Source organism: Heterocephalus glaber, unplaced genomic scaffold (assembly GCF_053883595.1).
Source record: "Heterocephalus glaber isolate CG9 unplaced genomic scaffold, H.glaber_assembly_v1.0 deba00001687, whole genome shotgun sequence".
In the NCBI taxonomy this organism is placed as follows: domain Eukaryota; kingdom Metazoa; phylum Chordata; class Mammalia; order Rodentia; family Bathyergidae; genus Heterocephalus; species Heterocephalus glaber.
This window is the reverse complement of record NW_028258412.1, coordinates 1,734,190-1,759,244: the sequence shown is the minus strand read 5'-3', so window position 1 is coordinate 1,759,244 and position 25,055 is coordinate 1,734,190. Positions and strand designations below refer to the sequence as shown.

Below are 25,055 nucleotides of genomic sequence, written 5' to 3'. Positions count from 1 at the left end.
ATAGAATACTTCATCCATATCCTCAGGATGCTATTGGGAACAAATAAATCAAAGGCTTTCCTCTCACTAGCTGTTGCCACTGCTTGTTATTTACATGGTGTTTTACCTAACTCGCATTTCTCCTTTGCTTCTAATTTTGTACTAAAAACTACAAAATAATGAGAGAGAGAAACTCTCTTTGATAGGGAAGGGGAAATGTATATATTTGTTAGTTGAAATTTTCAAATTTATTTTTATAGCTTTATTGAAATATATTTCACATCAAATAAAATCTACCCACTGAAAGTATACAGTTCTCTGGTTTCCAGTGTAGTCTCACAATTGTGCAGCTCTCTCCACAGTCTAATTTTAGAATATTTTCATGACTTTCAACAGAAACTCTGTACCCATTACCTGTTCCTGCTTGTCCCTGCCTCCTGCCTCTGTGGCAACCAGTCATCTGCTTTCTTCCCTTAAAGGTTTGCCTATGTTGGACACACACAGAGATGGCTTCATACACCAAGTAGCTTTCACATTTGGTGTCTGTCAGCATGGTGCTCTCAAAGTCTGTCTGTGTGGTAGCATGGGGTAAAACTATATTCCTTTCTACAGTAGAGTAATATTCCATTATGAACATACTGTATTTTCCTTATCCATTGTCAGTTCATGGGTATTCGGTTGTTTCTACTTCAGGGTTGTTTTGGATAAATTCTGCTCAGAAAGGAAAGAGATTTTGTCATGACTGAGCAAAGATTCCCTGTGAAGGGGTAACTGGCAGACAGTGATAAACCTGCTTCCCCTGCACTTGTTCTGGCTTTTGCGGTGCACTGAGAATTCTCTCTTCCTCTGTTTCTAATCCCCTCTCCCTTCTGTAGCCCTTTTCCTGTCTTCCATACCCCCAACGCATATCCAGACCCCTAGATGTCTTTTTTGTTGTTTGCATTAAAATGTGACCAAACTGTGTCCCCAGAACTTTTGATATGACTACCTAATGGCATTAATGTGGACTCTCTCTTTGCTAAGTTGCAGATATGTCCCAAGAGTAGCCTCACTGACACTGATAAGCTGTGCATTTTATCTCTATTAAGCTGTTAAATAATTTTAAATGCTTTAAATACATAATTCTTCTCCCCTTCTGTCCAATTTGTGAGCTCAGAGCTGGCCAGGAGAGGCTGAGTTTATACTCAGAAGATCATGGTCACAAGGAAGGATAGTGATGACTGAGGTCAAACAGACTGAACACAGATGTCCTGTCTGAGGGAGCTGTTTATTGTGTCTCCTGCCGGTCTACTCAGCCACTTCTTCTATTCCTCCCTTTGTGCCTAGGATTAGGCATGCGGGGGGAAAGTGAAAGGCAGGCTGTGGTAGGTGCATTTGTCTGACCTTGGAGGTCTTTCTGTTCTCCTTGTCCTGCACCCTCCTTCTCTCTGTTCTTCTCGGTTCTTCTGTCTGATGCTTTCAGGACTGACTTTCCACTTTTCCATTCAGCCTTGCCCCCTCCCTCTCTCCTGTCACTCCTCTGTGCTTCTCTTTTTCCCCTCCTCCCTTTTCTCTCAGCTCCTTCTCTCTTGTAACCCATCAAGATCTCCCATGCACAGGATTATCAAAGCATCTGGGAACTGTACTCCATGCATGCTGTGGCTGATTTGTACAAATGTGTTCTGACAGAGGCATGGTGCATCCCTATAATCCTGGGGCTCTGGGAGGCGGAGGTGGGAGAATGGCGAGTTTGAGGCCAGCCTAAGGAATTTAACTACTTAGTAAAACCTTGTCTCAAAATGAATGAATGGATAAAATAAAATAAAATAAAATATTTTTAAAACAGAGGAAGGAATGAAGTCTCAATTTCTAGGCCTCTGAGTCTTTGCTGAGATAACCAGTGATTTGCAGACCTGTTGGCTCCTCCCCCAGGGAGTTGTTGATTCATTAGTTTCCTTTTCTATAAAAGTGGGGATAATGATGGAGCTGCTCTGTGGACAGTGGTGAAGACTCAGCAGGTAATGCATGTGAAGTGCTAGATACTTAGTCGTTATTGGCAAATGCTCAGTGAATGCACTGTCCAGTGAAATTGTTTATTTAAAAACTTTTCCATCATGCACAAAAGTAGATCAAAATATGAACCCATCTATACATACCCATATACTGTACCATATATCACCTAGATTCAACATTTTTTCAACATTTTTTCAACATTTTGTTATACTTGGGTTTTTTTTCTATTCTTTTTGGTTGTTGAAATATTTTTAAACTATCAGCAAACCACTTACAGCATTTCGGCCCTATCTCCAGCCCTAAAAAGTATGAACACTTTCTTACATAACCTCTATACCAGTGGTGGCAAACCTATGGCACCCATGTTACTGTGTTTTTCTTTTAAGACAAAAGATGATAATATAGAGTTGTTTTTTCTAAATCAAAACCTCAGTATTGAGGTTTAATTGCAGCATTGGCACTTTGCAATAAATAAGTTTTGAGTTGCAGTTTGACATTCAGTCTTTAAAAGATTTGCCATCACTGCTTTATACTTTTGTCCAACCAGTTATATCAATGATATTCATGATGATTTCAGTATACTCTAATATTGAGTTTATATCCAGAATTTCAGATTATCTCTAAAATATCCTTTTGCTCTTGGTTTGGAATCAGAATCTAAATGCTATTCTCATATTATAATTGATAGTCATGTCTTTTTGAATGCAAAAGAGCCCCAACACACAGATATGTTGAGTTATTTTGTCATAGCAGGTTCCGTCTTTTGGATTTTTGTCTTTTCTCATGGTAGCATTAGAATTGTACTTCTGTTTCTAGTATGTCCCATAGACTGACAATTGACTCCAACAGCTCAGTTAGCTTTAGCTTGAGTGTTTTTGACAAGAAAGTGTCTTAGCGGTGCTGGACACTTCACCACTGGGGCATGTGAAACTCAGGGAAACAGAAGTTGTCACTTTTTAAACTTGAGCTTAACTTCCTCATTCTGAGTCATCTGCTCTTTGTATCCCTTTCAATAAGGATCTTTGACTAAAGCAATTGTTTTCTTAGTGAGTTTCTTACATTATGCTATTCCCTCTGCACTTCTCAGTTTTACTCACTGATGAGAGGTATTGAGTTGGCTTTAAATATTGTTTTGCTATAAGGAAGGCAGGTGTAGGGGGAAGGATTCTAAGTGGACCCCATGGCCTTGCATGCTCATGTAACCCTGTGAATAGCCTGATGGAGAACATGCACTGTAAGTAAGAGTGTTGTTGGGTTGGCTTTGTCTGCTCACAGAGAATCTTTAGTCCTTGAGATGGCAGCAGAAGAGGAAGTCAGAGAGATTGGAAGCGGCAGACAGATTCCAGACACTGCTGCTGGCTTTGTAGATGGAGGGAACTGCATAGGAAAGGGAATGTGGGTGTTCAGTAGAAGCTGAGAGTGATCCCTGACCAATAAACAGCAAGAGAACAGAGACCTCAGTCCTGCAACCATAAGGGACAGAATTCTATCAACAACTTGAATGGCTTTGGGGGCAAATTCCTCCCCAGAGTCTCTAGATCAGTGATTGCAAACCTTTCAGAGCTTTCTGTGATTAAAAAAAAAAAACAGCCTACTGCAGCACACGTACCATAGGTTTGCTATCACTGCTCTAGATGAAAATCCAGACTGGCCCACACCTTGAAAGTGGCTTTGTGAGGGTCTAAGCAAGAGCCCAGCTGAGCTCACTTGGATATCTGACCTACCAATTGGGAGATCATAAAGGGTTGCTGTTTTAAAGTCTCTTAAGTTTATGATGATCTGTTTCATACACAGCAATAGGAAACTACAAGCAGGATAAATGCTGTGTTAATTGTGAGTGTTCAAAATAAAGAAAGCTCTTTGTAAGTGATGGCTACTTCTGTCTTCCTCCTCTACTTTATATAGAAATTGTGTATCTTAATGACTAATTTGCTGTCAAAAAATTTGCACATATTAATACTGACTTGGAATTCTTGTTTTGGCTCCTTGAAAGAAAAGAGATGGTTTTAAAGGGATATTGACTGTGGAATAGACAGTGAAATCAACTTGTCAGTTACAGCTAAGATTATTTTGTTACTATTTTTTCTTCTGTAAAATATGTTTAAGTTGTAATTTCATCATGTGTAAGGGAGGCTCATGGCATTTGATAAGTTCATCTGTCCGTGGACAATCTACTTCAGCATCTCTGTCTGCATATTCACTCCTATTAAAGGCGGATGTTTCAAGTTATAAGGAGATTCCAAAGTACATACTTAATACAGGAAGTATGCAAATTTATTCTCTTGTATAAATAACATCATGATTAATGAAATATTACATCACATGTTGCCATGGAAGGCATTTCATCCTACAACACTTGACTTCTGAGCTTAATCCATAGTTTCAATATTAATCTGTTGGATTTGTGTGAAATAATTTAGTATCTGATTCAAGATTTTTGGTGGAGAAAAATTGTGATTTTTTACTTTTTTAAAAAGACAGCTTTATTGAGATATAGTTTATGTGCTTAAAATTCATCTATTACAAGTATGTAGTGTGATGATTTTTTTTTCTAGAGTTGTGCAACCATCACCACAATCCAATTTAAAAATGTTTCCACACCTCAAAGGCTTCTCACAGTTCACACCCTGACCAAGCAACCATGAATCTGCCCTCAGGTTACCATTTCTAGACATGTCTTAAAAATAGAATCATATAATGTGTACTTTATAGTCTTCTGCCTCTGGCTTCTTTAAATTAGCATAAGGCTTTTTCTTTGTTTATTTATTTTGTTTCTTTGTTTTGGAGACGAAATCTTGCTATATAGCTAAAACTGGCCTTGTACTCACTATGTAGCCCAGGCTGCTCTTGAACTGACAATCCTCCTGTCTCAGCTGCCCAAGTTCTGGGATTAGGAGTCCATCACTGTGCTCAGCTTTAGCCTTAGGTTTTTAGTTCTCATCTGTGTTGTTGTGCATGTTAGTACTTAATTTCCCTTTTCTCTCAGAATAGTATTTCATTACATGGACATACCACATTTTGTTTATCCAATCACTAGTTGATTGACAAATGGATTATTTCCACTTTGGGTCTATTACGAACAAAGCTGCTATGAATATTTACATGTAAGTTTTTTGTGGATGAACCATTTTCATTTCTCTTGGATATATATCTAGGAGTAGAATTACTAGGTTGTATGACACATTCATGATTAACTTCTTTTTTTAATTAAGTTTATTTTGGTACATTTTAGGTATACACAGTGATCACATTCATCATAGGGAATTTGTACCTGTACATGATATATCTTGATTCTTATTTTTTTCCCATTCCCTTACCCTCTCTTCATGATTAACTTCTTTGTTTTGTTTTGTTTGGTACCAGGAATCGAACTTGGGTCCTTCTGCTTGCGAGGCAGGCGGCAGAACCACTGAGCTAAATCCCCGGCCCAAACTTCTTAAGAAATTACCAAATTTCTTTCTACAGTGGCTGTATTATTTTACATTCTCATCAAATGATGGAGACTGGGATTGGTCTCGGCCTCCTCACCATCACTTGCTGTTGCTGGTCATTTTGATCATAGCCACTCTAATGGGTATGAAGAGGTATCTCACTCTGATTTTGATCTGTATTTCCCTCAGTTAATGATACTGAACATGTTTGTGTTAATTAGCCATTTGTGTATCTTCTTTGATGAAATGTCAGTTTCAGTCTTTTGCCCATGTAAAACTTTGATACTTTATTTACCATTTATATGATATACACAGATTCTCTTTTACTTGGTGGCCTTTTTCATTTTCTTAATGGCAACTTCTGAAACACAAAAGGTTTTAATATTAGTTCAATTTATATGTTTTTTTCTTTCATGAATTGTACTTTGGTATCAGATCTGAGAGATTTTGCCTAACTGAAAGATTTTCTTACAGAAGTTAGTTGTAGCTCTTACCTTATGTCTTTGGTTGATTTTGAGTAAATTTTTATTGACAGTGTGAGGTAAAGGTCTAAAATAGCCCCCTCCCCACCTTGACTGAAGAATAATCAGGGCCTTCACACTGAGCTACAAATCAGCCCTTTAAATTTTTTTATTTTGAGACATGGCTTCCCTGAGTCCCTGCGTTGCCCTGGATGGGATTAAACTTTCGATCATCCTGCCTCAGCTTCTCAGAATGCTGGCTGGAATTACAGGTGCATGCCACCCATGTGTAACTAAAATAGTTCTTTTTTGAATGTAGATGTCTGCCTCTCCGGAAAACTATTTGTTGAAAAAACTTTCTTTTCACTATTGGATTGTCTTTGACATTTTTGTTGAAAATTAACTGATCATAAATATCAGGATTTACCCTGGATTTTGTTCCATTTATCTATATATTTGTCCTTATGCCAATATCATACTATCTCAATTACCATAGCGTTAGAGGGTAAGTTTTAAAATTGGGAAATAAAAATTCCCATTTTGATACTATGACCCCCCCCAAAAAAGTTGTTTTTGACTATTTTGGGTTCTTGGTACTTCTCTATGAATTTTTTTGCATCAGTTTTTCAATTTCTATAAAATAAATCCTGCTGAGATTTTGATAGAGATTGCCTTGACTCTGTGTATCAATTTGGGGAGAGTTAACAATATTGTCTTCCTGTTCATAAAAATGTAGTATCTCTACTTTTCAATTTCTCTCTGCCCTGCTTTGTAGTTTTCAATCTTGTACTTTTTATTACATTTATTTCTGAATTTTTAATCTTTTTGATGATATTATGAATAGAAGTGGGTTTTTGTTTCATTTTTGTTCATTGCTGATACATGGAAATAGAAGGCATGTTTGTGTAGTGATCTTGTATCCTGTGATCTTCCTGAACTAGTTTATTAGTTCTAGAAAGTTTGTGTGGGTGTGTGGGGGGATTCTTTAGGATTCTCTACAACCTGTTTGAGTAAAATCAAGTTTTATGTCTTTCTTTCCAATCTGGGACCTTTTATTTCTTTTCAATTTTTACCTTTCACTTAATTTCTTAAATAATTTTTATGTTGATGTCAGTTACATTTAGCATGATTTTAAAGACTATTTACCTGACTGTGACCTTTGAAAACAAAAGTATATGTTTCATGATAAAAAGAATATATTGGTAGAACAGAATTTTTTGTCTTGCACATTTCTTAAAACGTGGTACCAAACCACAGATATACTAAAACAACGGCAACAACAGAAACACAAGTGACACAAGTTAAAACATTTTAGAATTTTTTAAATTGTTTTCAATGGACAAGCTGGCAATCCATTTTATAATTTATAAAATTATTGCTTGCTGTGTTTTGTGCTTTAAAACCAAATAGATGGTTAGAATCTGAAAACATTTATAACTGGGTGGCTTCAGACTTGGGCTGGGGTTCAATGATGGCAAATTGAACACTTGCCATCATTGAATATGGTGGCATCATTGAATATGGTGGCAGTGAACAAAATCCTTACCTGGGAACTGGGTTTCTTCTTTGTTTTCTCATTTGTCTGCGCTTTTGTTTGAGAGCATTTGTTTCTGTCACAGTAACTGGTCTTCCCTTGACAAACGTCTCAGGTTCCCACCCCATCTTATCTATAAAACTTTCTCCAGCTCAGAGCAGCCACCTCCTCCAAAGGAAGGAAAATCTGGGGCCCCATTCAATTCTATATCCATTGTCCATGCCTTTGTGGAGACTTTTAGTGCAGGAAAGAGTTAAAGATCCATTTGTGTTTTCAAACAGCAGAGATAAACACTTGACTGAGCATAGCTAATTGGATTTTCAATTGAAAAGGCAGGCAGCAACAGACAGCAAGCCTTAGGGGAAACCAAGGTAAATTAGGGTCACCAATTGTGCACAGTTGCCACTTGGGTTTCCTAATTAAAAAAAAGGAAACTGCCCAGGGAGGAAAGGCACTAGGGGAGAGTGAAAAGCTATTGCTTCAAAACCTCCTGGCAAGGCAATCTTTCCAACTGACTTCATTCTCCTTGCTGAGTTGACCAAGCCCAGGAGTCAGTTCCCAGTGTTAGCATCTGGGGGGTGGAGGGGGGAGATTGCCCTGCACTGCAGCCTCTGCACCTCTGAAAATGTAGGACATCTGCAAGATTGGGGTGCAAAGGATAAACAGAGGATGTAAAGGCTGCACCAGTTCTGTGAGAAAACTTGGCTTTTTTCAAAAGTCATCACTGAAGTTCTGGAAGCAGCCATAATTATTACTACTAAAAAAAAAATCAGAAAAGGTACATTTTACTGATATAGCACATATCTGTCTACTCACAACTGGAAATGTAGAAACACTGGTAGATCATCACTGGACCTTTGCTCTGCAGGCTGGCAAATCTATGTGCTACCTTTCCAAAATTGCATTTAATTTCCCTGGAGCTATTGTACTCTCATGATTGATAGGAATCACTGTTAGGATAAGACACTGATGACTGACTATCTACTAAACATACCAGTAATTTCATATACTAGGAAGATAATGTGGCCAGATTTATATAACTCCCAGGAAGCCAAGTCTAGATTGAAAGTCATTCTGGATTAGAGGTCATGTGCTAGCCTGGTGTGTTGGCACATGCCTGTAATCCCAGCTACTTGGGAGGCTGAGGCAGGAGGATCACATGGTCAACCCCCCCCCGGGCAACTATTGAGATACTGCCTCAAAATATAAAATAAAAAAAGGCCGGGAATATAGCTCAGTGCATAGGCTTAGGTTCCATCCTCAGTAGCACAAAACAAAAGCAAAGGGACAAGCTGGGGATGTAGCTCAGTGGTAGAGCATTTGGATGTGTGAGGTCCTGGGTTCAATTTCCAGTACTGCGATAAAAACAAAAACAAAACATGTCATATGCTTCTTATGCCTATGAATGGCAAGAATTAAATGTAGACATTAAGATACATGCGACCTTTCTTTCTCCCTCCATTCTTTCTTCCCTCTTTCTTTCCAGTAACATATCAACTATACAACTCCTATTCAGTATATAATGGTACTGAAATCCAGAGTCTGGGGCAATGCACAAAGATCTCTCTGTAGCTGGTCTACTTTATTTGCTTTGCCGAATGAGACATTCACTATCAAATATGTTTTGAGTGCTTTGCTCAGAATGCCTCATTAAACAAAAAGGCACGCAATAAGGACTTAGCATCAGGCCATAGCAGGATCCCGTGCCCAGCAAGCAGTTCACCCTGAGGAACATGAGTGGCCAAGTACATATGTGTGAAACAAGCAGACCTGGGGCATTGCAAGAAGTTACTGTAATATGTGGAAGGGGTTACTGGTCATTATTTTAGATCCCAAGGCAAATGTTGAGAAACTGTTAGCTAAGAGATAACCTCGCAGAGCAGCCAGTATCTGGTGTCACACTGGACTTTGTAGTTCTCTCCCTTCCACATATTTTAGGAAAAAAATGTATGTGCCCTAACAATGTTACCAAATGTGGAGTTTTAATCTATATTGCCAGGGAATGCCAAGCAGCTGTGGGCCATCACCTCTGCTGTTCACATTGACATTGAGGGGTGATTAGACCTTTCCAGGGGCACCCTGAGGGTTAGGAAATTCAGACTGGTGGCGCTCTGTTGTGAAATATTCCCGGGTTTCAGCTGCTTTGGAAATAATCTTTTCTGAGGGCTTTATACCTTATTACTGATTTATTTTGGTATTTCTACTTCTAGTCAAAATCAAAACTAAGGAATGTAGAAGTATACTGGAAAGTGATTATTAAATTTGGTTTGAAACTTATTTCTTTTTTTTTTTTTTTTGGTACCAGGGATCCAACTTGGGTCCTTGCACTTGCGCAGCAGGCAGCAAAACCACTGAGCTAAATCCCCAGCCCTGAAACTTATTTCTATAAATTTAATCATTCATTAAAAAATGCAACTGGGCACCACACATTCCTATGGTTTGTTTGTTTGCATGGTTGATTTTTTGTTTTTGTTTTTTGCCATACTGAGGATTAAACACAGAGTATGCCCCTGTACTTGGTAGTACAGGGAATGCCATAGTGAGCGAAGGCTGAAAACCATGCCCTTGTGGAGTTAACATTCTGGGATGGGGGTGGGACACGCTCTGTCCCAGAAGTTACATATTTGGAGGGCAGGAGGGCAGGAGGACCTCCAAGAGAGACAGGAGGGCGGGTGTGTGTGATATTTTCCAGTGAGCTGTTGTAAGGGAGTACCACTTGGAAAGGGCAGCTATGCAGAGACCTGGAGGAGAAAGGGAGCTGAATGCTGTGTATTTAGGTGGGGGATACTGGCTCCCAAAGTGCAGCTATGAGCAGGGCAAAGACCCTGAGGCTAGAGCTGAATGGTGGAAAGGGAGGCCACCATGTGGGACCCTGGAGAGAGGAAGTGGCAGGTGCAGCTTGGAGGAAGCCCTGGAGGCTGTCCTGAGCACCGTGATTCTCTCTGGGAATGAGATAGGACTAGAACAGTTAGAACTGTTTGGAACAGTTTGAACAGTTTGAACTGTTGGGAGTGCCTCAGTCAGATTCAGTTTCTGTGGGGAAGAAGGACCTGCATTGAGGAATCCCCCCAAGGAAGCCAGAAGCCCAGACAGTTAATGCTGGCTTTTGGACCTGGACGGTAGCATTGAGATGATAAAAAGTAATTGAATTCCAGAATTTAAAAAGAGAGCCCATAGGGTTGGTAAGGAATGATATTGTGGTACCAAAATCTGTAGTGTAGTGCGGGTATGATAGGGAAAGTGAACGTGGTGTCTCCACTTCAGTGAAGATTGGAAGGTAAAGAAAAGGCTCCCACATGTTTTGCTAAGGATCACAGATCCACTCTGGCATAACTCCTGATCTTAACTGTCCTTCTACACCTGAGATGGTTAAGATTTAGTTCTTGTGCCATACTTATAGGCACTCTTCTGTCCCTTCTCCACTGCCCTGCTCCTGAGAAATAATACAGTTTGATTCAAGGTACTTCCCTTTGCTGTGGCTGCTGGATTTCAAGACAAAGCTTCCAGAATGGTGAGTTTCCCCTCCCTGGAATCCTTTGAGAGTAAAGCTGACCTTCATTTATCACTGGGCCATATAGAAAACTGGTCTAGGTTTAATCCTGAAATGCTCAATAGATAAATGTAAAAGTTTTAGTTCAGATTTATCTGTCTTTCAGCCCTCAGGCAAAAGTAGAGAATGGTAAGAACAGCTAACCTGGCTCTGGCCACTTCCTTGCACCTCTAGTCAGCCACCACTGGCACTGGATGAGATAGTCTAAGGGGCACCTTAGATTGGTCACAGAACAAGAGAGACAGACAACCTTCTTTCCCTTTGTTCCTTTTCAAAATGGGAAAAACTGGGCCGGAGATTTAGCTCAGTGGTTTCGCCGCCTGCTGCACAAGCACAAGGACCTGAGCTCGATCCCCGGTACCAAAAAAAAAATGGGAAAAACTGTCATAGGTAGACATCTGTAGCACAGCAGGTTGGAGCCTTGGCAGGCCTTCTTCCCTCACTGTTTGAAATTCATACTTAGCTCCAAAGAGTGTCACCTAGTCTCTTCTACGTGCAAACCTGGCCGGAGCAGACCCCCACTGGAGATAGTTAAAATTACCTTTAATAGTCTGTCCCTTTAGAGGGAACAATTACATGTGGCTATTGAACAACTATGGTTATCAAAGCAACAATGAAAATCCTGTATAGCTGGGTATTCAAGTCAGATAAACCGTCAGCTTAGGGCCCGTCTTAAAGTGGTCTTTGCTTCCACAGGTATAGAAGATTTTTATTCCTTTTGATTCTTATTACAGGAGATCTCTGTTAATTGATCTACAATGTTCTGACTAGTCTTATTTATACTTATAAAACTAAAAATTATAAAAGTTATTATAATTCAACTTGGCCAAATACATCTGAGTGCCCTCTGGTTTACAAACAAGTTGTCTTATGTCTGTGTGTGTCTGTCTGTTCTAGTTGTTACAACATGTACAGCTGTTATGTTTGAGCTTTTTTCTTTTGGCATTTTGGATTTTTTAAGATGTTTGCCTGTAACTCAAGTTGGCTTATAGATAAATGTAATTAAAGACATGGTTCTTCCAGGTTGCCAGATAATCCAAATAATGTCAACTGATTTCACAAATACAGTACATATTGTTGTCTATGTATAAATGGGGAATCTTTCATTGGTCAAAATAATGTGTTAGTTGTTATGATCTGGCTCTCACAGGTCATATAAAAATTTGTTAAGATAATTAAAGACTCTTGGGCTTAGGAAAACTACATGACAGGACTCCCCTTGGTAAATAAAGGAGTGGCTGCCTGGAAAAAAATTATTCCAGCCTTTGTTCATGAAGGGGACCCCAATAATTTCCATAGCCTTGTGGGATATACATCGCCAAACATATCATTGTGATAGGTATACATTGGTCATGGGCTAAGTTTTCTGTGAAAAACCAAGGTTTTATTTAAAATATTCTTGGTACAAAACAAAATTAAATGACAAGGGATTTCATGTAACTGATATTCATTGTTATTTCATGGTGCACTAAACATCATTGATGCCTTCTGGGTGTACAGGTCTTCTAAGATATTGTTTATGGTAATGATCTTTTTTGACTCAGGTATCTGCCTTTCTCTTACATTCCAGCTACTTGTGATAAGAGGTACATGTCAAGCCAGCATGAGAAAAACAGTCAGATAATAGTTATCTTAAAAACTTATGTGATGTATGTTATATGTGTCACCACACTTAGGAATGCTCAGTCACCAAACAGTTGAAACAATGTCACACACTAAAATTAGAGGCTAGACATCATGAACTCCTAAGATACATTTATAGGCCAATACGTGTGTTCTCTTTAGATGGCATCCTACTAAAAGATAACAAATAAGAGTTTTCTTCATGTCATTTAATGTCTTGTGATCAGAGGAAGGTGTTTGACTGAAAGACTATTCCATACTAAGATGGACATGTAAGTGTTACAAAGACAATGTCATCATGATTGTCATGCTAAAATACTATGTGTGGCTATTGATTTTAAGTTTCTCTATAACACATAACTGTTGTCTGTTAACATTCTACAGGGAGGGCCAGGGATTTAGCTCAGTGGTTCTGCTGCCTGCCTCACAAGCACAAAGACCCGAGTTTGATCCCTGGTACCAAAAACAAAACAAAACGAAACAAAATATTCTACATGGATTCAACTACTAAAACAACCATGGTTGGTAAAACATAACAGCCCTCTAACTGTGCTTTATACTTCAAAAGTGCTTGATGTCTTAACTATTATAATAGTTAAGCTCACTGTTCCTACTAAAATACTTATGTCACTGATCTTCTCTTCTGGTTGTTCAACAACTAAAGTTTGGAGACCAAAACTAGAAAGGTAACTGGGCTATGAGGACAACCAGTATTTTGGCCCTGGTCCCTCAAGGTCAACAAAGATCCAGGACACAAAGGAACCTTTCCTACAGAATCCTATGTCTTTGGAAAGTCACTTGACCTCCTGAGCAGGGAGGTTGCTGGGCACCAAAGGACAAATGTACCGTGTGCCAAAGGAGAGTCACCAAGAGGGAAAAGTCTCCTGCAATTTCACTGAAAGTAACATGGTCAAGCAAGGCCGTGACCCATCCTGATGGCTGACACTGACAGAGGAGCTGAGAGGCTCTATGCATAGTTCCAAAGTAATGTCTGAGGAGGGGTGGGGATTTAGCTCAGTGGTTCCACCGCCTGCCTCGCAAGCACAAGGACCTGAGTTCGGTCTCTGTTAACGGAAAAATAAACAACAAAAAAAAGTAATGTCTGAGGAGACTTAACTGACCTTGAAAGATAACAAGAGGGTCATACTGATTGACACAGGTTTCACTTTAACTTGGTCTTAAACACCCAGCAGAAAAGAATAACTAAAAGAGGTATAAAATAATGCCATAATAATAAAGCTAGATATAAAAAGGGGCTCCAGTCACTGACCCCTTCTGGCAGTTTCTAGGTACACCAGTAGCTGACCACAGTTATAGATCATCAGAAAAAAACTGTGATAAAATCTTTAAGACCTCAGCTAGAGTTTTAAATTTCTTAAGCGAGATTTATTCTTCAAATTGTCTCTTATCTCCTTACAGCTAAAACTAGAGAGATTTATAACAAAGTATCAGACTTATACATAAACTCTATCAAGGAAAGAATCTAAGAGCTAGCAGGTTACAGTCACTATTTCAATTTCTAAGTGCAACTTTCTGCCCAACCTGCCCTTTCATTCTAGTGTGCTCATGCTTGGACTATCCATGCTCTAATTTCTTCAAAGTTTTGTTTATTCTCGACTAGAGGCTGCCAAACTCCAGGGAGTCATACAAATGGAACCAATGACAAATGTGCTGGACTTCTTTAACTGGGATCCACCAGATCGACCTTGTAAACAGCTCATAATTGCTAAACTATACAATAGGACTTCTATGTTGGATTCTGAAGTCCCCTGGTGGAAACCCTTATTGGCTATATTCATAGCAATCCTGCTGACCTTATAATTTGGCCCATGTATTGACTGTTTCTTTGGCTTTGTCTCCTCCAGACTTAAAGCTATATGGCTACCAAGATGACAATGCCTGGCACCTATGGAAGGCCTTTAGATAGACCCTCTGTAGAGTAACTCGGACTGCTGATCACAACTAGGACCCTCTCCAACTGGAAGTAACCAGATTGGTCTTTGCCCTTTGCCCCCTCACAGCAGTTAGGGGTACTTCTTCAGAGGGGGGAATATTGCATATAGGTAAGTTAATTAGATATCTTGTAGGCAGTTAGACAGGGCCAGCCCACAGGAGCCAACATGGAGGAGAGTGAAGGCACCTTCTCTAAAGGCCAACATTGTAAAAGGAGAGAAATTAGTAAAAGGCCATAGATTTATATGATCTGAAGAGAAACCAGAGTATAAAAGGAGAGAAATTAGCACACCCATGTAGGAAGAATAGCAGTGATTGATGTTCTAAACAGGTATCAATCACCTGGGTGGGGGGCCAAGGTCTTAACCTAGCCTCTCCAGGAAATATCCCTGACCCCCACCCTTACTGAAAATCCTTATACTTGCTGTGACTTGCTCCCCCATTTGATCCTCATTTAATCACTATTACCTGGGTGACTGTACTTGTAATCTTATTGGTTGGTCATGGTTTTGTGCCACCTCATGCCCACGTTGTAAATTTCCATTGGGTCTCATAGTTTTATCCCACTTTGTACCCACCTCAGGACACGGCTTTGTGGGTAAAACATCTTTGAACCATGGGGTGGGTGGGCAATCCACTTTCCAGAACCCTTTCTATCTCTTAGGCAGAAGCTTTCTTTCTCCCAATAAATTTTTCCAACTCTTGAAAAAAAAGAAAAGAAAAGGCTCCCACAAGAGGCCAAGTGTGTAGGGCAGTGCTTTTGTTTATCCTCTTGGCATTAAGGTGACTCAGTTGCCACAGGGGCCACTTGCTGAAGGGCTGTCATGTGTCCTCTGCATTCTGCTAATATGGTACTTCTGGGTCAGCAGAACATTGAGAGCTTTGTCCTACCCTGACAGCTTTCCGCTTCAGTGGAGAGAGGAGCTTCTTTGACTGTAGGTCAGAAGAGAGATCCCAGCAGAGCAGACAGAGTACTTACTCACAGACTGTTTATAACCTGAGGATGCAAAGAAAAGAACCAGAGCAACTTTGCAGAGTAGCAAGTGTTCTTACTTGTAGAATGCTCTTACTTGCCAAAGGAATTTTTTAAATTAGAAATTTCACTGCTTTGAATATGAGTGAATGATTACATTTTTTTTTTTTTTTTGGTACCAGGGATCAAACTCAGGTCCTTGCACTTGCGCAGCAGGCGGCGAAACCACTGAGCTAAATCCCCGGACCCATGATTATATTTTTTTGAAAAAAAATTGTTGTTGGTCTTCAGAGTTTGCTCTTTAGGAATCCACTTCCTTTCTTACACTTAATGACTGTTTAAGAAGATGAAAAGTAGTTTTCTTTTGTACTTTTCTACATTTAAGCTGACAAAAGAAGAGTTCAGAAAAACTTGTATAGAATAGCTGAGTGGGAACATGGATTTGGGGCCTTTTGTTGGTGCTTTTTTAGCTTATTATTTCAGAATATTTCTGATTTTTTCCTCACCAGGTACCAAAAATGTAAGAACCTAATTTTTACAGGTTTTTTCCTTATTTACTTCTAAATATGCTCTCTACTTATATTCTTCTTAAAATAATTTTATGGATTTAGAATATGGATATAATAAAAAAGCATCCATTTGAAAAAGAGTTTGAGCTTTGACAAATGTATACACCATGTGCCTGCAACTATAATCCATATATAGATCACTGGCATCATTTAAAAAGTATCCCGTGTACCCCCAGCCCAGGCAGCCAAGATCTGCTTTCACTCACAGTAGATTGCATTTGCCCTTACCAGAACTTCACACAGATCGAATTGAACAATAAGCACTCTTGTGTCTGGCGTATCTGGCTTAGCATAATAGCCTGGAGATTCATCCATGTTGCTGCTTGTCTAGGGATTTAATTTCTCTTTTTGCCAGATAGTGTTCTGTTTTATGGACTTAGCACAGTTCACTGTTCATGGATACAGGGTTGTTTCCAGTTTGTAGAAATTGTGAATAAATCTGAGATGGATACTTATGCCCAAGTCTTGTTGAGAAAACACACTCTGTATCAGTTTTCTTTGGAAAATGCCAAGGAGAGGAGTTGCTGTACCCTCTGGTAGCTGCACACAGTATGATTGTTATGTCCTTTTGAAAAATTGACCCTTTTACCATTATGAAACATCTTTCTTTATCTGGTAATATATTGCTTTGAGATCTGCTTTGTCTAGTGTAATCACTTTAGGTTTCTTGATGTTTGTGTTGGCATATTCATTCTTCCCCATTATTTTATTTGCAAAGTATATTTATATTTAGAGTGTGTTTGTTATAGGCAGAATATAGGCGAGACTAGGATTTTTTTTTAATCCAGGCAATCTCTGCCTTTTAATTTAGAATTTTAGACCATTTACTGTTAAATGGTTATCAGCATAGTTGGATTTAAGCCTCACATCTTCCTATTTTCTATTTGTTCCTTTTTCTTCTTTTTCTGTATTACTTAGAACTGAATATGTTTTAGTATGGAATGTTGTTGCCACTGCTGGCTTTATTGGCTGTGCTTCTTTGTATTATTTATTTTTCAGTGCTTCTGGGAAGCTTGGCTTGCTTGAGCTCCTGGTACCCTCACTGACAGAGCTTCCTTGGGCCACTTGAGTCCCCTCCCAGCCTTGCAGAGCAGAAAGTACCTCTAGGCCAGAGCCAGTTCACTCAGGGGCCTCCTAGTTTATTTCTTTTATCATATCACTATGTCATTTCCATGTCTGAAGATATCTCTTTTGTGCAGTTTTCTGGTTGAGTATGGTGAAAGATTAAGCCTGGTGCTTGTTACTGTCTTGTGCCCTGAAATGTAATCTTATTTTATTTTGTGGTACTGAGGGTTGAATTCAGGGCATTTGAACTGAGCTACATTTCCAACTCTTTTTATTTTGAGACAGGATCTTACTAAATCACTCAGTTGCCGCAGCTGGGCTTTAGCTTGCAGTCCTTCCTCAGCCTCCCAGAGTGCTGAGGTTAAAGGTGTGCACCACCACACCCGGCTTGTAATTTTATTTTTAAAATAAAATATTTGGCTCTAGTGGGGAAATGCATTAAGTATTTGAAGCTGAGGCTCTTTGTAAGGTCTTGGGCATATAGCACCTTTGCCATAACTTCACTGACCAACACAGAGACAGAGACGGTTTCACTGTTCTACAAAAGTGCAAGCAAAGCCAAGCTAAGAAGGAGCAGCTTTGAAAGAGTCCAAATCTGCACAGTATGTGATGATCACTGCGCTGAACCTCCCAAGTGCCCAGTGCTATGCTCACACAATCTCACGTCTTCAGTGACTTCCTGTGGGTCACTGTTAGCCCCCTTGCGTGGGAGAGGAGCTGGGGAGGTGGAGTGACTCAAAGACAGTGATGAGCTGAGCTAGAATACACTTTGTGGAAGAGCTAGAGTCTGTGCACTTCAAGGGTCATGCTCCTAACTGCTTTGGAGAGCTACTAATCTAATAACATTTTTGAAGTCTTCCCTTCAACTCTGGATCAGTTGTCTTAGGGACAGTGGTGGGATTCAGGCTCCCTGGTGCCAGGACTTCCTCTCTGCTTGCTGCAGACCAAGTGGTAGGATTGATCTACAAGAATGGTTCTTCCCCCTCTATCTTCTCTATCCCTCCTTTCTTTCTTCCTTTCCTCTTCCCTTTCCCTTAGCAATTTGTCCTTACCTGATCCAAGAGTGCATCATGCGGTCGCAGGAAGTCTGGGGCATATTTTATGCATGAGAGGACCAAGATCCATTAGTAGTAAGAGAGTCTACCAAAACTACACAGTTCACTGGTATACAGCAGGGGCCAGAATTTAGGTTGCACCACCATGTGGAAGACAAGGGGTCAGCTGACTTGGGAACGTTGTGACATCAGTGAGGTAGAATCTTCTTGTCAGTGCCACAGAAACAAGAGCAAGTGACAAGAAAGAGACTGAGGGGGAATTAAGGTAGTTGTTGAGGGTACATTTCTTTAAGTGATCTAGAGAGAAGGATCATCCCCATAAAGACCAGGAGGAAGAGCCTCCTATAATGAGGGGGAGGGGGTTGTCATGAGCTGGGGCAGGAGAATGCATAGTGTGTTGGGAAATAGTCACCTAGCCAGGGTGGCAGCGCCACCTGCATGAGTAGGTGGAGGGTAGGGCTTACTGCAAGTGTCTGGGGACGCTCTGGTAGGTTTCGAGCAGATCCGAATTATGTTTTAAAGTCATTTTAGCCACTTTCTGGAGAAAGAATTGTTGGAGTCTAGGTGGGGGGCTGGAAGCAGAGAGAAGACTTTGGAGGATCTTCCGTGACCCATGGAGATGCAGGGATAGGTGAGTTTGGGTTGTGTCCTGGGCTGGAGCTTTGGCTGGCTGACCAAAGTGGTAAGACAATACATGGGGAACATAAATGCCATCTGACAAAGGAAAGAAGAGATGGCACGTAGCTTGGGGGGATTACTTAGTTTCTATAATTTAGAGGAATAGGCTCTATAAAGTGTATTTCCATAAATTATTCAAAACTTTGAAAAGAAAGAAACTAGCTGAAGTGTAGAAAGCTGAAAGGGGACAGAGACACTGGAGCAGTGGCAGAATCAACATATGCTCCTCCAAACCTACAAAATGCTTTGCTTCCTAAGGCTCTAAGCCTCAGGATGTTCTTGTGCCTCTCTCCCTCCTGTATCCTGTGTATGCCTGTTGCCTCCCTGTCCTGCCTGATGTCACAGCTGCATCTTCACCCTTAGCAAGGTAGCTCATTTCTGACCCGTGGTTCAATCCTGTGGAAGGACCCCTTCTCGGGTAACGCACTGCCCTTGCCTCCACCAAAACAAATCCCACACCTCTCTTGTTGTCCCTTGGCCAGAAGAAAAATCCAAATGAAGAAACCAACACACACACATACACATAGGTGAATATGCACATGTGCACATATGCATGAAACATACACTTGCAGTCAGTGCACAGTGAGTACACAGTGTACACCTGTGCGCGTACACACATGCACTTTCCTGCCTTCCTGGGTTATGTTCTGCATGCCTCCAAGGATCCAAAACACTGGCATCTTGTTGATACCCCTCTCCCCTTGTCACTCTTGCCCTATCATTTTCCCTCTTTACTGCTGCCACCTTAGCTGCTGCCATCATTATCCTGACCTAGATATTTCAGAGCCTTCTTCACTGGCTATCCTATTTTTTTTTTTTTCTTTCTGCACTCCTTTTCTAAGTGTTATGCAGTAATCTGAGAACATGGTCATATTCTAAACCTGTCCTTAGCCTCCACTGGAGGATAAAGAATCGCTTGTCTCTGTCACTCAGGTCACCAAAACCAGCCTCCATCTTTTTTCCTTTGTCTAGTATCCCAGCACTCACCTCCACTGCCTGCCCTATGTTCCTCTTCCATCTGGTGCTTCTCTCAAAGATTCCCTTATTCAAGAATTAGCTTACAGTGCCTTCTTTCCCATTATAAATACAGTCAGCCCTCTATATCTGCAGGGTCTTCATCTGTAGACTCAAAGGCAATGGCAAATGCAAAGTATTTTTCAAGCATTGCGTGCGTACTGAGCATTCACCAACTTTTCTCATTGTTACTTCCTTCCTAAACAATACTGTATAAAAACTCTATGTAGCATCTGCATTGTATTGAGTATTATAAGTAATCTAGAGATGAATTAAAACATACAGGAGGATGTGGGTAGGTTCTATAAAGTGGTAGGTTACCACTTTATGTAAGGGAATTGAACATCTGTGGATTTTGGTATGCATGGGGGTCCTGGTCCCCATCTCTCACAGATACTGAGAGACAATGGAAGTTGCTTTTCTGTTGTTCCAGGGGCACTGTGTGGAGCCAGTAAGTTCATTTGGCACTTATTATGGAAAACATAGCATTCCTAGGTTCCTCTTTTATGTCATTTCCTTAACTGAAGTATAAATCCTTGGGACACCAAAGATAGTCTTTTACACTATTTCTTCTTTGTAATTCCATAGAGTCTAGTTTAGCCTTTTACACATCAGAAGAGCTGATTCTATTTTTGATTGATTTTCTATTTCAGTATGAAATGATTTTAACTGCCTTCAGTATAAAGGTTTTATTTATAGCATTTAGTGTAAACTGTGTATCTGTGTATGGTGTGGTTTTCTTAGGATGAAGACTGCTGTGTGAGGTGCTAGTCTGTAGGTGGCAGGATGAACATCCTTTGAAGTGCTGAGATGAGCTGGGCAGCTGTTTTGAGTAGGCAGGCCATGGAAAAGCAGCTGTGACCCTTGTCCTCCGCAAAGAGAAGGGATAAACCATTGATAAAGCCCATGTTGCTTCTTGTGGGAACATCTCCACTTCTGGGATGGTGTAAAGCACCAGATATAATTACTGTACCTTCTAAATGTTCTCAACAAACTAACTACAGGTATTCATAGTATGTGACTTAAAAGAAAAACCACTACTGCCATTTAATAGGCCAATTACTATATTCCACTGGTGTAAGTTAAAACAAGTTTGGGCAAAATCATCAGAGATACCTTCTCATTGCTCTAGTAAGTAGTCATTTTATCTTCATTGAATTCACTTTAATTATGAAAAGATCTCCAGCCTTGAGTTGCTTGAGGAAACACAGAACCAGATAGGTGGCATGAAGCTCAATGCAGTCAGGGCTAGCCTTCTTACCAGCCCCCTAGACAGCAGTGGCCACCATACCTCCCTGCATCCACTGTTAAGATTTTGTTCTTTTGAGTCTTTTAAGCCTTTGCTAACCTCTTCACATTGTAATAGAAATATTCTCGGGGTAGTTGTAGGCAGACATTATTAGTATACACTGTCACACTAACGTGTTGATTTTAGGTTAGGCTCTAGAGTGAGATGAGGTGCAAGAACCATCTGGGGACAGCCATGGTAGCAGATCAGTGTCATATTGCAGAGAGCCTTGGGGAGGTAGAAACGGTATGAAATCGTAACATCAGATTTCAACTTTGCTCAGGGCCTTTCGTTTCAGAAGAAAGTGTTCCTCAGCCCTGGATTTGAGACTGGTTTTTATTTTTTATAAAAAATTTCCCACATATTAAAAACTATTCACCAGCAGGCTTTTTGGCACTTGGAGGTTGTCAGCAAACATTGAGTATTGAGTAACTGATATCCATCACATCAGCCCCCTTGTGTGTGATCCCTCAGCCCACTGGGTACAGCCCAGCCTCTTGGCACATTGGAACCCACCATGGCAAAAAGCACCCAGCCCACCAGCCCTATGGGGACTTCTCCTGCCTGGATGCGGGACTCAGTCTCTCCTTATCTCAGTTTAGGTTTCCTGCCTATGAGCACTAGTATATATATTTTTCTCTCTCCTGACTCTATGTGAGCCCCATCCCCTTATGCAGCTTGCACCTGAACCCTCTGAGGCTGTCCCCAAGCCACACTGATCCTCCCTCAGTATATATTCAATGTGTGTTGAGCTGATTTGGTGGTAGCCATTGTGCTAGAGGGTAGAGAGAAAAGCAAACAAGTGATCCCTTCTCTCACATGGACCACCTGAGTTGAGGAGCCACCTTCCATAGTGTATACACCAAGCTATCTGTTCCTAGGCTATGCCTTGTAGAACAGGACAGTGCTAGAGATGTTTCCATCTACCCCAGGGACATGGCAGGGAACCAGAGAAGGCCACACAGATTACCTAGAATGGGTCAGTATGAATCCCTGCCAAGCACCTGATAGTGTCTTAGTCACTTTATTATTGCTGGGACAAAGTGCCAGCTGCCTGCAACTCAAAGGAGAGGTTTGTTTTGGTCCTGTTTTCAGTCCATAGTTAGCTGGCTATAAGGCAAGAAGGGCATGGGAGAAGGACTTGTCAGAGGAAAGCTGCTCATATCATGGTGGCCAAGAAGCAGAGAGCAGAGGTCCAGTGGAGGAAAGATTTCATGTTATGGCAACCAGGAAGCAGAGAAAGAAGCAGAGACCTAGGAATGGAGATATACTCTTCAGCCATACCCCTGATGAATCCACAGATGAGTACAGTGCTTCCAAGCCCTGAAAACTTCGAAGCAAAAGTCCCATAACCCAGGGTGCCAATGGGCAATGGCAAGTCATTAAGAAGGAAAAACAACCAGAAATTAAACATAAGGAAAAATTTTTCAGTTTATTCACAGATAGGAACCTAAATTAAAGTTATTCTGAATTATTTTTTAATGTTCCAAATTAGCAAAAACCCAAAAGTTTAATAACATGCTTTTGGTATAGTCATGGCCCGCTTATACATCACTGGTAGGGTATAGACAGGTCCTACCCCAGTGAAGGTCCTTTGGCCATGTTTATTGAAATAAAATACCAGAATGGCTACATGACCTTTAAAGCAGAAGTCCTACCCGGAGGGAGCATCCCCTATTCCTATGAGGAATTGTGTAGGTAGGGGGTTGTTTATTGCAGCAGTTTTGTGAAAGCAAAGAATTTGAAACAATAGGGGAAAAAGGCTTGTATGAACAAGTGTGTGATTGAATTTTCTTTCTTATGCAGAAAAGTGCAAGCAGGTGTTTGCATCTGCATCAGCTTCAGCTTCCCTCTATGTACTGAGCAGTTTCCACCATATAGGAGGGAAACTTTACTTTATTCCTTTTAATGTATTTTTAAAATTTAGAACCATACTATCCATTTATAAAATTAAAATAAAGCATTGCAATAAGGTGAGACAAAGTCTTGAAAACAGTGCAAACCCAGTGCTGTGGGAACACAGGTGAGACATGACGACCCCAGCTGGAGAAGGGTGTGATTCAGAGATGGCTGCTGCAGGGAAGGCTGCTTGAGATCCCAAGGTAAGATCTGGCTGTAGCCAGGTAATATGTGGGGGGGCTGTAAGAAAGCAGTGGACAAAGTGGATGGCAGAGAACTTTCAAGGGGTGGGAAAAGAGAGATCCTGAGTGTGAGAGTCTCATGTGAAGATGGGAAGTGGGGTACACAGTAAATGTGGTACATGAATACAGTATGCAGAGCAGCCATATTTGAACCCTGTACTGCTCCTGCACATTCACATGGGGAAGGCAGAGGCAGAACAAGTTGTACATCACCAGGTGCAGACCAAGGGAGGTGGGCCTTGTCCACCATTTTCGGCTGCACCAATGGGAAGTTTAAAAGCTTAGCAATGGTATGATCAGATCTTGGGCAGCAGCATGAAAGGTAGATTGGAAAGAAGCCTGGCTGAGTGCTAGGAGCCTCCTGAGGATGCTGTTACATAATGTAAGGAAGTGATGCTGTTTGAAGTTTCAGCATCTCACCCTGCAAAGTAGATGTGGATTTAATTCAAGGCAGCCAAGTGTTATGTTTTTGTGTGTATCTCCAATCAGATTACAATGGCTTTGGGTACCCCTTCATTTTGCACATACAGTGTTATACCATAAATGTAAGATTTTCTTTGGTTTTCAATAGGCTTTTATTGAAATATAACACACATATAGGTATAGGAAAATGTTCAAACCATGGGTTCATAGCCTCATGAACTATCATAAAGCAAACACAAAATTGGTTGGCCCCGGCTCTGTTTCTTCCTTGTTAGGATTGTAGTTAGACTCAGCTCATTCATACTCCCTCTACATTCTCTCCAGGCCATGTTTGATATGTGATATTCACTCCTGCCATGAATTTCTTTATACCAATTTTAGTCCTTGTTTTTAGAGAAGTCTTTGGAAACTATAAGTCAGATGGCTTATTTGAATATTTCTTTTTCATTTTAAATTGTCTTAAATCTCTAATTGTTTGTTTTTGGTATCAGATGTGCATACACAGAATGGTGATAAATGAAAAAATTGACCACACTCTGGAAATAGTATCAGCCAGAGATTTTTACTTTTCTGTCATTGTATGAGAAAGTAGTTTTAAGAGGCTGAAGAGAACCCAGGCATTGGAAGGGTTTCGATAGAATTTTCTTGCCATTTTATTCTCACATTTCCCTTCCAGTCCCAGTTTCCTTTGTTCTGTTCTGAGTTCTGAGCCAGTTGCTTGGAACATTCCATAGATTTTTCTTTGGCCACGTGCATCACCATTTTTGCTTTTCTTTATTGTACTCTTTAATATTCAGGATCCCAAATCTCTCTATTATCTAAATGGATGATTTTATTAATTAATCTAAGAATATTTTGTTGATACTTTGGCAGAACGTGGATGTGCTGAATTTAAATTGGGAGCAGAATGGGTAACTTGAGTTTTAGAAGTCAACCCACCTATTTACAATGTTGCAATATTTTTTCATTTATAATATTTTCATTCTATAAAATTCTAAGAAGTGAAAGCTACCCTCATAAATATCTACAATTATTATTGTCAGTTAAAAATTTTTTAAAGGAAGTGAAAATTCTGGTTGTATAAGTAAAGTTAAATGAAAATAATCATATTTACAGTTTACATGAAACAGATGATTATAATTAAATTATTCATTTCAAATTATATTTCCTCCTGTTGGAAGTTGAAGAAATGAAAGGGAGAATTACTCATTGGAAATATAGGTTAGCAAAACTCAGCCAGGAGGGACATGACATGCTAAGGGAATTTTCATCTTGTATATCTGTATGCTGTTTTTCTTTCTTTATGAATTTGCCTTTTCTACTTGT

The 25,055-nt window shown here is 40.2% G+C and overlaps 1 protein-coding gene across 9 annotated transcripts in view; it reads left to right on the top strand.

Moving 5' to 3' along the window:
* Grk3 (G protein-coupled receptor kinase 3) overlaps positions 1-25,055 on the top strand; it is a 213,644-nt gene that overhangs the window by 37,282 nt on the left and 151,307 nt on the right. Inside the window, exon 1 of one of the 9 annotated variants that reach the window (XM_087198011.1) lies at positions 9,865-10,908. The exons of the other annotated variants lie outside the window; for them this stretch is intronic. The gene's annotated coding sequence lies outside the window, so the exon portion shown is untranslated. Of the gene's footprint in view, positions 1-9,864; positions 10,909-25,055 lie in introns of those variants that run through there. 9 annotated transcript variants of the gene reach the window in all.